Source organism: Microcaecilia unicolor, chromosome 11, assembly GCF_901765095.1.
Source record: "Microcaecilia unicolor chromosome 11, aMicUni1.1, whole genome shotgun sequence".
In the NCBI taxonomy this organism is placed as follows: Eukaryota; Metazoa; Chordata; class Amphibia; order Gymnophiona; family Siphonopidae; genus Microcaecilia; species Microcaecilia unicolor.
In genome coordinates this window covers 161,197,524-161,210,808 of record NC_044041.1, presented here as the reverse complement: position 1 = coordinate 161,210,808, position 13,285 = coordinate 161,197,524, and the positions used below count along the sequence as shown (strand labels likewise).

Genomic DNA, 13,285 nt, shown 5'->3' with positions numbered 1-13,285 from the left:
GGGATCATACATAGTAATTTAGGGAATTTGGGACTATGTATAATACAAAATTAAAAAGCGACCTGCAGCAGGGCCTGAAAACTTCAGTCGCCATGTGCATCCCCTGGGTTCAATATGGGCAGAGAAGTTAGATGAAAATCTCTGAGATCCCTGAATATGAAAGCCTGATGCAAAGAATTAAGATATATTATAATAAAAAATGGAATTAACTTCTAAAATTAGAGGTAAACCTCTAATCATAAAATGTCTGGTGGTTTGACTCCTGAAGATGCAAGCTGGTGATGTGAATCGTATTGAAATCAAGATAAGTGTCCTTGAATTTCAAAGTTCCTGATGTGGAAGATACTAGAAACATTGTTATAAAGAAAATGTAGTGCCCCCCCACCCCGGTTCAGCGCTGCTTTGTTTCACTACAATAACAAAACTTGCTATTGGTTACAGCACCGGGGGTAAGATGGTTCCCTGAAACGAAGCAACTTCCACCCTTGACACCACTGCCACTAAAAAAACAGTGTTGATTTCTCAGAGTGAGTGAGACCTCCACACAAGTAACAGGCTTCTGCAGGCTTTATAGGTAAATCAAGTTTTTAATTGCACAGAAATGTTAAAAAAAATATTAAACAGCTTTAAGATAGTAAGCCAGAAACCATTGACTAAAGTGCATTTAAAATTTTGAAAGTCATTTTAAAATCCTTTAAACTCAAAGACATTTAAAACCTCAACTGAGCTTTGTAAAGTGCAGTATTTATTCAAGATGACAATTGTTCTTTCTTTTGCAGATAATACTTTGATTAAAACATCAGGTGAGTACTTTTTGTGTTATTCTTTTAATCTTTTTCTAGGTTAGTATGAATGTGTCACTAAAACTCTGTATAAAACAGTTACTTCAACAAGAGTCTTCAAAATTAACTTGTCTTAACCAGCCTTTGTGTTTCTGGCAGGAATGTCCTAACTATAGCTTTTCAGGTAAATATTGCTCTGCCCTGGCCCAATGTCCATTTAAAATCCAACCAAAACTGACATTTAAATAAAAAGAACTGAGTGGGCACACCAAAAAATAAAAATATTAAAAAAAAAACCCTTCATCGACTCTGGCGCTTTCTTGCGGTGGGTACCATGGTTTCCTCAGCAGCTGGTCCAGTCTCCGGATCCCCTCCTTGGAATCTCTTCTTTAAGGTGCTCTCAGGACCTAGGGCCAGATGCATCAACCAAATGTTAAAAAATCTAAAACATTAAAGTCCTTAACGAATTTTAAAAAACGAAGAATGCACCAAAAAAAACAAGTCGCACATGTTCGGTGCGATACTGTAAAGTAGAATGCATCAAACTGGTGTAATCCCCGTCGGTAATCGGCCCCTAAAGCATGCGCAGACCAGCCAAGCGTTATGCTGGCTGCTCTGCGCATGCCACAAACGTCAAAACAACCAAAAAAAGAAAACCAAAACACAAACATGTTGCATGGATCGGGAGGGAGCAAAGGCGCTCGTCAGGAGCGTCCTTCATGGACGGCCTTGCCCCCCTCACCCCGCCCGAGTTCGCCGCTGCTCCCAGCATCAAAACAAAAATCAAAACTTAAGGCTGCCCCCCCGGCCCCCCTCCCTTCCTCTCTTCCTCTCTTTCCCAGCTCCGCCTCCCGCCATCCTCCGCCCCGTGCCCTGCCCCACCGCCCCCCCTGAGGTTGTCGCCACCGCTTCCCCCCTCCACCGGGCCCCCTCCTTCTTACCAGGCCCGTGCAGCGCCTCTCACCTCTGTGAGCTTGCCATCCTATAAGGTTTGTTTGTTTGTTTTTTGTTTTTCCAAGCCTGCACAGCCACAACGAGAGGTCCAGACCTCTTGTTAGATTTCACGGCGTTTCGTTCGGTTTTCCTGCGTTAAACCAATCAGAAAAGGTTAGTGCATCTCGTTACAATAGGGTTTCTACACGAATTGCTCATCTGCATTCCGTTTTCATTAGCTGCTACCGTCGTTGGAAAATGGGCTTTAGTGCATGCAATGGTTAAAGGCTCATTTAAGGCTCGTTAAAGTTTAGTGCATCTGGCCCTTACTAACCTTCTCAACAAAATCAAAGAAGCAAGACCCTGATTCCCTGTGTATGTAGCTGAGTCAGTATCTTCTTTGGCGGTAAGGCCATGAATGCTAATTAGGAAAACAAAATATAATTGCTTGTCCCTGCTCTAATGTTACAAAACCCAATAAGGTCTTTTAATGCAATCTGAGCAATTCACTGTCAGCAAAGCTCAACCACACCAGTGCAGCACGCAAACCCTTTTTTTAAAAACTTGAGATCATAAATTCAGCAAAATGGCAAGTCTCAGGTTCTGTCAGTTTCTGGGCAGCCTCCAGCCCTGCTCATATTCCAAGCTTCCTCTTTAGTTCCTATGCAGCACTGGACATTCTAAGCTGCTTCCAGCACTGCTCCCTATGCAGACCATTCTGAAGCTGCCTCAAGCTTTGGGTCACTTCGGCTTCTATGCAGCGCTGAACATTCTATACTGCTTTCAGCTCTGATTTTCTGTTTCACTCAAGAAATTCAGGGAAAACTCAGAAATTACTTTTTAAAACACAGTTCTTCCCAGAAGTTACACTTCCCTTTAGGTTTTTAAAGGCTTTTTGTTTTTTTTTTTTAAACCAGCCTCTTAAGATACCAGCTTCTCTTTAAAACAAAATCATGAAATGAATAGCTTTCTCTAATAACCCCTGTAATAACCCTCAGGAGAATATTGTTTCTCTGAAATCCCAAGCTCTTCAGACTCTTTTTAGCGCTCTGGCATTTCTGAGAAGTTCTGAGAGAAGAGGACATTTCTCTGGTAAGTGAACGCTACTTTGCTTTGTGCTTGGAGGAACTGTAGGTTAGTGTTAGGCAAAATAAAAATATAAAAAGCAAATTTTAACAACTAATTGCCATAGAGGCATATTTTCAAAGCACTTAGCCTCCCAAAGTTCCATAGAAACCTATGGAACTTAGCCTCCCAAAGTGCTTTGAAAATATGCCTCATAGTCTTTTCCACTTAGTTTAGTCTTCCCACCCCTAGGACAACTCTTCATTTATAGTCAGTTATTGTAATTAGGGTAACAAGCAAGGAGTGCTCTTACAGAGTTTTAAATACATTTCATTACCATCTAAGAAGTGTAGAAATTTGATTTTATTTAGTGTAGTGCATTCCATCCATCCACTGACAGTGAGAGACATTCAACGTCTTGATCCTCTGTTCACACTTACACTTACAGGCCACAGTGCTCCGTTCACTGGGTAAATTTCTCATATCTGCACCCTTCTCCTCCACCGCTAACTCCAGACTACGTTCCTTTTATCTTGCTGCACCATATGCCTGGAATAGACTTCCTGAGCCAGTACGTCAAGCTCCATCTCTGGCCGTCTTCAAATCTAAGCTAAAAGCCCACCTTTTTGATGCTGCTTTTAACTCCTAACCCTTATTCACTTGTTCAGAACCCTTATTTTGTCATCCTCACCTTAATATTCCCTTATCTCTTGTTTGTCCTGTTTGTCTGTCCTAATTAGATTGTAAGCTCTGTCGAGCAGGAACTCTCTTCATGTTCAAGTGTACAGCGCTGCGTACGTCTAGTAGCGCTATAGAAATGATAAGTAGTAGTAGTATGTCATATGTGTGTGCCACGATGCAAAGAGCTCCTAGCTCTTAGAGAACATGCCCGTTCTCTTGAGGCTAGATTAGCAGACTTGGTGGAGCTGAGGGAGACATAGAGGTACATAGAGGAGACCTACAGGGATGTTGTAGAGAAGTCCCACCTCCAGTCTGGTAGCCCTTGTGCTACCTTGGAGGAGGGAGGTCTCCTAGAAGGAGAGAATCACCCTGGTGAAGTAGGAAGTACTCCTGTAGTCAGGACCTGCCCACCAGGGGATGTACTATCCTCTCGCACCAAGGATATGTCTCCAAGTGCTGCCCGGGAGGGAAAGGTTAGGACAGCCATTGTAGTTGGTGATTCAATCATTAGGCATATAGATAGCTGGGTGGCTGGTGGACGTGAGGATCGCCTGGTGACTTGCCTGCCTGGTGCGAAGGTGGCGGACCTCACGCGTCACCTAGATAGAATTTTAGATAGTGCTGTGGAGGAGTCAGCTGTCTTGGTACATGTGGGTACCAATGATGTAGGAAAATGTGGGAGAGAGGTTCTGGAAGCCAAATTTAGGCTCTTAGGTAGAAAGCTCAAATCCAGATCCTCTAGGGTAGCATTTTCTGAAATTCTACCTGTTCCACGCACAGGGCCAAAGAGACAGGCAGAGCTCCGGAGTCTCAATGCGTGGATGAGACGATGGTGCAGGGAGGAGGGTTTTAGATTTGTTAGGAACTGGGCAACATTCTGGGGAAGGGGGAGCCTATTCCGAAAGAATGGGCTCCACCTTAACCAGGATGGGACCAGGCTGCTGGCATCGGCATTTAAAAAGGAGATAGAGCAGCTTTTAAACTAGAAATGGGGGAGAAGGCTGACAGTCACTCAAAAGCGCATGGTTCGGGATAAGGTATCTTGCAAGGATACCTCACAAACAGTGAAGATAGGGTTTCTGGATAGTGAGGTTGCACAACAGACCGTGGTAGGCCAGGTGCCCTTAAATACAACCAAAGATCAGACAAAAGATGGCAAATCATTAGTGTCAAGTACTAAGCATCATGCAAATAGGAACAACAAACATACGCTGAAATGTCTATATGCAAATGCTAGGAGTCTAAGAAATAAGATAGGAGAGTTGGAATATATGGCATTAAATGAAAAATTGGATATAATAGGCATTACTGAGACCTGATGGAAGGAGGATAACCAGTGGGACACTGTCATACCGGGGTACAAAGTATATCGTAGTGATAGGGTGGACCGGACTGGTGGAGGGGTAGCATTGTATATTAACGAGAGCCTTGACTCAGATAGATTACAAATTTAGCAGGACACAAATCACACCTTTGAATCATTGTGGGATGAAATTCCATGTATAAAAGGGAAAAGGATGATGATAGGAGAGTACTACCGTCCGCCTCGCCAAGATGAGCAGGTAGTCGCAGAAATGATAAAAGAAATCAGAGATGCAAACAAAATGGGCAATGTGATAATAATGGGTGACTTCAATTATCCAAATATAGACTGGGTAAATGTAACATCGGGACACACTAGAGAGGTACAGTTCCTTGATGAAATCAAGGACAGCTTTATGGAGCAGCTGGTGCAGGAGCTGACAGGAGAAGGAAAAATTCTAGACTTGGTCCTTAGTGGAGCGCATGATCTGGTGAGGGACGTTATGGTACTGGGGCCGCTTGATAACAGTGATCATAATATGATCAGTTTTGATATCAACCTTGAAGTAACTATACACAGGATGTCAAATACGTTAGCGTTTAACTTTTAAACAGGAGACTATGATAACCTGAGAAGAACGGTTAAAAAAAAAACTTAGGGGGGCAACTGAGAGGGTGAAAACTGTACAACAGGCATGGACACTGTTCAAAAATACCATCCTGGAGGCCCAGGCCAAACATATTCCGCGAATTAGAAAAGAAAGACGGAAGTCCAAAAGACAGCCGGCGTGGTTGTCAGGCTTCTTCCCTGGAAGCACTGGGTTTATGAGCCCTTGGACCACTACCGTGGAGCAGCAGTGGCAGGCAAGGTCACCTTCAAAGCAGAGAAGAGGCAAGGCTGGACTGGAATACACAGGACTGGAATGCACCGGACGGGTGCGCACTGGACTGGAACCCACTGGACTGGAACACACGGGACCGGAACCCGCTGGACTGGAACACACGGACCTAGGCTTCACCTATGCTTAGCCACCGTTCCCCGAGGGTTGAGCCCTCAGGTTCGGGCAGCCGGCAGGGCTTACAGGAAAACCGGAACTGGAACTAGCAAGCAGGAACAACAGGAATCAGGATACAGAAGTGCCCCCAGGCACCTAGGCGAAAGCAAGGCAGACAGGCAGGGAATCTCCGGGTTCCGGCAATAGTCAAGTCTGGCCACAGGCAGAGAATATCCGGGATCAGGCAGTAGTCGGGTCAGGCAGCAGGCAGAGTAGTCAGATTGAGGCAATGGTCAGGTCAAGCAGCAAGCAGAGAATATCTGGGTACAGGCAGCAGTCAGGTCAGACAGCAGGCAGAGAGTAGTCAGATTTAGGCAAAGGTCAGGTCAAGCAGCAAGACTATGGCTGGAGCTCCAGCAGCAAGGAGTACTGGCAGCGGACAGGACTAGGGCTGAAGATCCAGAAGCAAAGGAAAACACACACGGGAAAACCAGAAAGCTAAACACAAGAGCACTAGTAAAGCTATACACAAGCTAACAAGAAAGCTAAGCCCAAGCTAACTAGTCACAAGCTAGAAACTCACACTAAGCAAAACACAGGAGAACTAGTAAAGCTGTACACAAGCTAACAAGCAAAGCTATGCCCAAGCTAACTAGTCACACACTAGGAACTCACACAACATAACATAACATACAGGAGAACTAGTAAAGCTGTACACAAGCCAACAAGAAAAGCTATGCCCAAGCTACTAGTAACAAGCTAGAAACTCACACTGAACTGGACAAGGTAGCAGTGCACAGAGCACTCTAACATACCAGGGACCTTAGATGATGCAAAGGCAAAGGCTGCAGTCTCTAAGTGATTAATAAAGCCCATCAACACCTGAGGAGCAGCTGCAGCCATCAGTAAGCAACTACGGAGGCTGTCCAGGCACAAACAAGATTGACAAGTCCGGCAGCCTGGAAGAACCGGACCGGACTGGGCTAAAGTCTGGAACGGGTAGGAACAGCAAGACAAACTATGGCAGCCACTGGCTCTGGCCTCTAGCGGGTGAGAGGAGCACAAATCAAGGAGCAGGCAGAGCGCACACAGAACATAGAGAGACTTAGAATACCTAGGTGCATTACAGAGGAGCAAACAGAGCCAGGCTGGAGACAGAGATAGAGCTAACTCAGGCAGAACCCCCAGGTGCAGTAGAGTGGAGTAATTAGAGCCATGCTGGAAGCAGCCAGCACACAGAAGGAAAACTACTCCAGAAAGGATAGGCAGAAGCCAGCTTAGAAGCTGACCCCCAGAAATAAGGTAAGTCTGAGGGTGGCCACGGCCACAGACGTGACAAAAGTGAGGTGAAGGAAGCTATTAGGGCTAAAAGAAGCGCCTTCAGAAAATGGAAGAAGGAACCGTCTGAAAATAACAAGAAGCAGCATAAGGAGTGTCAAAGCAAATGCAAGGCGCAGATAAAGAAGGCCAAGAGGGATTACAAAAAAAAAGATAGCATTAGAGGCAAAAAAAACATAGCAAAACTTTTTTTCAGTATATTAAAAGCAGGAAGCCGGCAAAAGAATCGGTTGGGCCGCTGGATGACAGAGGGGTAAAAGGGGGCGATCAAGGAAGATAAAGACTTGGCAGAGAGATTGAATGAATTCTTTGCTTCGGTCTTCACCGAGGAAGATTTGGGTGGGATACCGGTGTCGGAAATGGTATTTCAAGCGGACGAGTCGGAGAAACTTACTGACTTCACGGTAAACCTGGAGGACGTAATGGGGCAGTTCAGCAAATTGAAGAATAGCAAATCTCCTGGACTGGATGGTATTCATCCTAGAGTACTGATAGAACTGAAAAAATGAGCTTGTAGAGCTACTGTTAGTGATATGCAATTTATCCTTAAAATCGAGCGTGGTACCAGAAGATTGGAGGGTGGCCAATGTAACGCTGATTTTTAAAAAAGGTTCCAGGGGAGATCCGGGAAATTATAGACCGGTGAGTCTGACGTCGGTGCCGGGGAAAATGGTAGAGGCTATTATCAAAAACAAAATTACAGAGCACATCCAAGGACATGGATTACTGAGACCAAGTCAGCACGGCTTTTGTGTGGGAAATCTTGCCTGACCAATTAACTTCAATTCTTTGAAGGAGTAAACAAACATGTGGACAAAGGGGAGCCGGTTGATATTGTGTATCTGGATTTTCAAAAGGCGTTTGACAAGGTACCGCATGAAAGGCTACAGAGGAAATTGGAGGGTCATGGGATAGGAGGAAATGTCCTATTGTGGATTAAAAACTGGTTGAAGGATAGGAAACAGAGAGTGGGGTTAAATGGGCAGTATTCACAATGGAGAAGGGTAGTTAGTGGGGTTCCTCAGGGGTCTGTGCTAGGACCGCTGCTTTTTAATATATTTATAAATGATTTACAGATGGGAGTAACTAGCGAGGTAATTAAATTTGCTGATGACACATTTTATTGTTAACTCGCGACAGGATTGTGAAGAATTACAAGAGGACCTTACGAGACTGGGAGACTGGGCGGCTAAATGGCAGATGACGTTTAATGTGAGCAAGTGCAAGGTGATGCATGTGGGAAAAAAGAACCCGAATTATAGCTATGTCATGCAAGGTTCCACGTTAGGAGTTAAGGACCAAGAAAGGGATCTGGGTGTCGTCGTCAATAATACATTGAAACCTTCTGCTCAGTGTGCTGCTGCGGCTAGGAAAGTGAATAGAATGTTGGGTATTATTAGGAAAGGTATGGAAAACAGGTTTGAGGATGTTATAATGCCTTTGTATCGCTCCATGGTGCGACTGCACCTTGAGTATATTGTTCAGTTCTGGTCGCCACATCTCAAGAAAGATGAATTGGAAAATGTGCAGCGAAGGGCGACTAAAATGATAGCAGGGATGGGACGACTTCCCTATGAAGAAAGACTAAGGAGGCTAGGGCTTTTCAGCTTGGAGAAGAGACGGCTGAGGGGAAACATGATAGAGGTATATAAAATAATGAGTGGAGTGGAACAGGTGGATGTGAAGCGTCTGTTCATGCTTTCCAAAAATACTAGGACTAGGGGGCATGCGATGAAACTACAGTGTAGTAAATTTAAAACAAATAGGAGAAAATTTTTCTTCACCCAATGCATAATTAAACTCTGGAATTTGTTGCTGGAGAACGTGGTGAAGGCGGTTAGCAGGGTTTAAAATGGGGTTAGACAGTTTCCTAAAGAACAAGTCCATAAACCACTACTAAATGGACTTGGGAAAAATCCACAATTCCAGGAATAACATGTATAGAATGTTTGTACATTTGGGAAGCTCGCCAGGTGCCCTTGGCCTGGATTGGCCGCTGTCGTGGACAGGATGCTGGGCTTGATGGACCCTTGGTCTTTTCCCAGTGTGGCATTACTTATGTACTTATGTACTTATGGAATAAACTTCAAGTTTCCAATGTTTTTCTTACTCCCTAAAAACAGAAGTTTTCCTTCCCCATTCTCACAGAACCCGGTACCCTTACAGGCTGTACTAGACAGGGATCTTTGTGCCTTCCATATTAAATGGAGAGTATGCCTTATGTTATCCCCTACCTGCCTCTTCGGGATAAACCCAGATGGATCAGTTTCGGCAACACCCTAGCCAACCTGTTAGCCAGGACCTTGGCTACTATCTTTGCATCCACATTCAGAAGTGAAATAGGCCTATAGGCACCACAAACCACAGGATCTTTCCCAGGCTTAGGCAGAACTGTTAACCCAGCCTCAGACATGGATACCAGGAGCCCATTGCCCTCCAAAACTCCATTTCCCACCCGCACCAATATGTCTCCCAGCTCCTCCACAAAACATTTATAAAACCTTGCCGAGTATCCATCTAAACCTGGTGCTTTACCATTAGGGAGCCGTTTTATCACGCCCTGTACCTCCCCTAGTCTAATGGGTTCCCCAAGCTGAGCTCTTTCAGACTCTTCCAATAGTTGTAATGGAACCTGGTCCAAATACCGAGCTATATCTACAGCCAGTGTATCCTCAGAAGCACTATATAAATCTTGATAGTATTTCATAAAACAATTTCCAATGTCTGAGTCAGCATAGTGCCAACCTCCCCTATCATCTTTTGAATAAGGGTGCGCCCTCTCCTCGCCCGTAAATAGCGGGCCAACATTGCACTTGATTTATTGGCAAACTCAAAATATTGCTGCTTAACTTGGTTCTCATAAAATCCACATCTGCCATCTGCAATTGTGCTATTTCCCCTCTCACTTGCTTAAGGTCTTCCCATACCTGCGGTGTAGGGTTTCTTTTATGCAGCTTTTCTAAGTGCAATAACTTCTTCTGCAAAGTCAGCGAGTGCTGCCCTTTTTCCCTTTTCTTGCGCGACCCCCACTTAATCAAGGCACCCCTCACCACTACCTTCATCGAATCCCATAACACCCCATCAGTTACTTCCCCATTGTCATTAAAGCGATGGAACTCTTGAATAGTAAGCTTAATATCTTCCCGCACTTTCTCATCTCCAAGCAGTGACTCATTAAGGGGAAGGGAAAGGGAATGGGACTTATATGCCGCCTTTCTGTGTTTTTTCCAACTACATTCAAAGCGGTTTACATATTATATACAGGTGCATTTTTTTGAGGGGGTAAGCAAACATGTGGACAATGGGGAGCCGGTTGATATTGTATATCTGGATTTTCAGAAGGCGTTTGACAAAGTGCCGCACGAAAGACTCCTGAAGAAATTGCAGAGTCATGGAATCGGAGGTAGGGTATTATTATGGATTAAGAACTGGTTGAAAGATAGGAAGCAGAGAGTAGGATTGCGTGGCCAGTATTCTCAGTGGAGGAGGGTAGTTAGTGGGGTCCCGCAGGGGTCTGTGCTGGGTCCGTTGCTTTTTAATGTATTTATAAATGACCTAGAGATGGGAATAACTAGTGAGGTAATTAAATTCGCCGATGACACAAAATTATTCAGGGTCGTCAAGTCGCAGGAGGAATGTGAACGATTACAGGAGGACCTTGCGAGACTGGGAGAATGGGCGTGCAAGTGGCAGATGAAGTTCAATGTTGACAAGTGCAAAGTGATGCATGTGGGTAAGAGGAACCCGAATTATAGCTACGTCTTGCAAGGTTCCGCGTTAGGAGTTACGGATCAAGAAAGGGATCTGGGTGTCGTCGTCGATGATACGCTGAAACCTTCTGCTCAGTGTGCTGCTGCGGCTAGGAAAGCGAATGGAATGTTGGGTGTTATTAAGAAGGGTATGGAGTCCAGGTGTGCGGATGTTATAATGCCGTTGTATCGCTCCATGGTGCGACCGCACCTGGAGTATTGTGTTCAGTACTGGTCTCCGTATCTCAAAAAAGATATAGTAGAATTGGAAAAGGTACAGCGAAGGGCGACGAAAATGATAGTGGGGATGGGACGACTTTCCTATGAAGAGAGGCTGAGAAGGCTAGGGCTTTTCAGCTTGGAGAAGAGACGGCTGAGGGGAGATATGATAGAAGTGTATAAAATAATGAGTGGAATGGATCGGGTGGATGTGAAGCGACTGTTCACGCTATCCAAAAATACTAGGACTAGAGGGCATGAGTTGAAGCTACAGTGTGGTAAATTTAAAACGAATCGGAGAAAATTTTTCTTCACCCAACGTGTAATTAGACTCTGGAATTCATTGCCGGACAACGTGGTACGGGCGGTTAGCTTGACGGAGTTTAAAAAGGGGTTAGATAGATTCCTAAAGGACAAGTCCATAGACCGCTATTAAATGGACTGGAAAAATTCCTCATTTTTAGGTATAACTTGTCTGGAATGTTTTTACGTTTGGGGAGCGTGCCAGGTGCCCTTGACCTGGATTGGCCACTGTCGGTGACAGGATGCTGGGCTAGATGGACCTTTGGTCTTTCCCAGTATGGCACTACTTATGTACTTATGTACTTATGTACTTATTTGTACCTGGGACAATGGAGGAGTCTCCAGACTCCTTGTTGCCTGCATTGACCCAACCCAGTTAATTTAATCCACATGTGGCGCATGATCAGAAATACAAATGGTCTCTATTTCAGCAGCCCCCACCATATGCCATCCATTGCGATGCACCCATAACCCATCTATCCGGGAATAAGTCTGCACTGCATGCAAGTAAAAGGTGTAATTCCGCTGTACCCCATGTAACAACCTCCAACAATCCACCACCTCCAACCCCTTCAAAATTGTAACAATGCTTTCTGCCCAGGGCCATTCTGCTGCCCTCCTCCTGTTGAATGATCTAGCCTTGCATCCGGGGCAATATTAAAATCCCCCCCTACCACGACCTGCCCGCCTACAAATCCTAAAATTTCTTCTTTTAATGTTTGAAAGAATTCCCTCTGCCCCACATTTGGAGCATAAATGTTAATCAATGTCAGCTCCTTGCCCTGCAACCACCCTCTGAGGGCCACACAACGCCCACTGGTATCTCAAAACACCTTTTTAATCACAAACCCACAAGTTTATCTTATCAAAATGGCCACTCCCCCCATCCTTTTTGGTCCTATTCCCTGATGTACCACCACTTCCCGAAAAGGCCTGCAACGCAGCATGTGAGTATCTCTCAGTCTTAAGTGTGTTTCTTGCAAAAACGTTACGTCCCACTTCAGCCTGCCCAACTCCTTAAATACTCTATTGCGCTTCCCCTGATTATTTAGCCCATTTACATTCCATGTACTCACCAATAAGGTTTCTCCCCTCCCCTTCCCCACAGGCGATCTCTGCCCTCCCCCCGCTCCAAACCAACTCTCCTCTGCTCCAACATATCCCCAACCCCTCCCCCATCCTTCCCTTCCCTGTAGCTGATCCCTCTATCAGTAAATCAGCCATCCCACGAGGAATCAACGCACTCTCCCAGGACTTTAACCTCTCAAAAGCTAATCCCTAACCCTCCCATCACCCTACATTCACCCACATCCACTGCATTCATTCATCCCACACCCCTCCACGCAACCTCCCTCCATCCCTCCACCCCCAAACTTGCATAATTTTAATTCCCTCATCCAAAATCCCTCCAATTCCATCTCACACCTCACCCCTCACCAGCTTCCAACCTATTCCCATGCTTCCCATACTCCCCAGAGTACCCTGCCCTCCCTCCCCTCTCCCCTGCAGACCCCCTATACATAGCACCCCCTGAGTAATTGCTTATCTGCATAATGTTCTCAATGAATTAATCAATCCTCCACTAGTCCGCATAAGTCTGTGTTCCTTCAGGAAGCTTGCTTGTCAGAATTCTTTCCCCGATCCACCACTCTCTGCCACGCTGAATCCGCTCTGGGTTCCTTGGCGGTCTCCTGTAACTCCTTCTGAATGGGAACATCTCTACACCCCAAAGAGCGCAATGTTAACCATGTTTCATCTGGGGTTTTTACGCGATTTACCGTCCACCGTTAGCCACATCCCAAATGGGAAGAGCCACCTGTACCGGATCTCCTTTGACCTCATAAATATTGTGGCTTCGCGAAAGGATAGACGCTTTTGCAATGTAGTCCATGCCAGATCTTGAAACACTCAAATCTTA

The 13,285-nt window shown here is 45.2% G+C and overlaps 1 protein-coding gene across 2 annotated transcripts in view; it reads left to right on the top strand.

The window, feature by feature from the left end:
* The window catches only part of LOC115480231 (probable G-protein coupled receptor 132), a 103,309-nt gene that overhangs the window by 27,574 nt on the left and 62,450 nt on the right, over positions 1 to 13,285 (top strand). For both annotated transcript variants that reach the window (XM_030218751.1, XM_030218750.1), the window contains exon 2: positions 780 to 803. The gene's annotated coding sequence lies outside the window, so the exon portion shown is untranslated. The remainder of the gene's footprint in view (positions 1 to 779; positions 804 to 13,285) is intronic.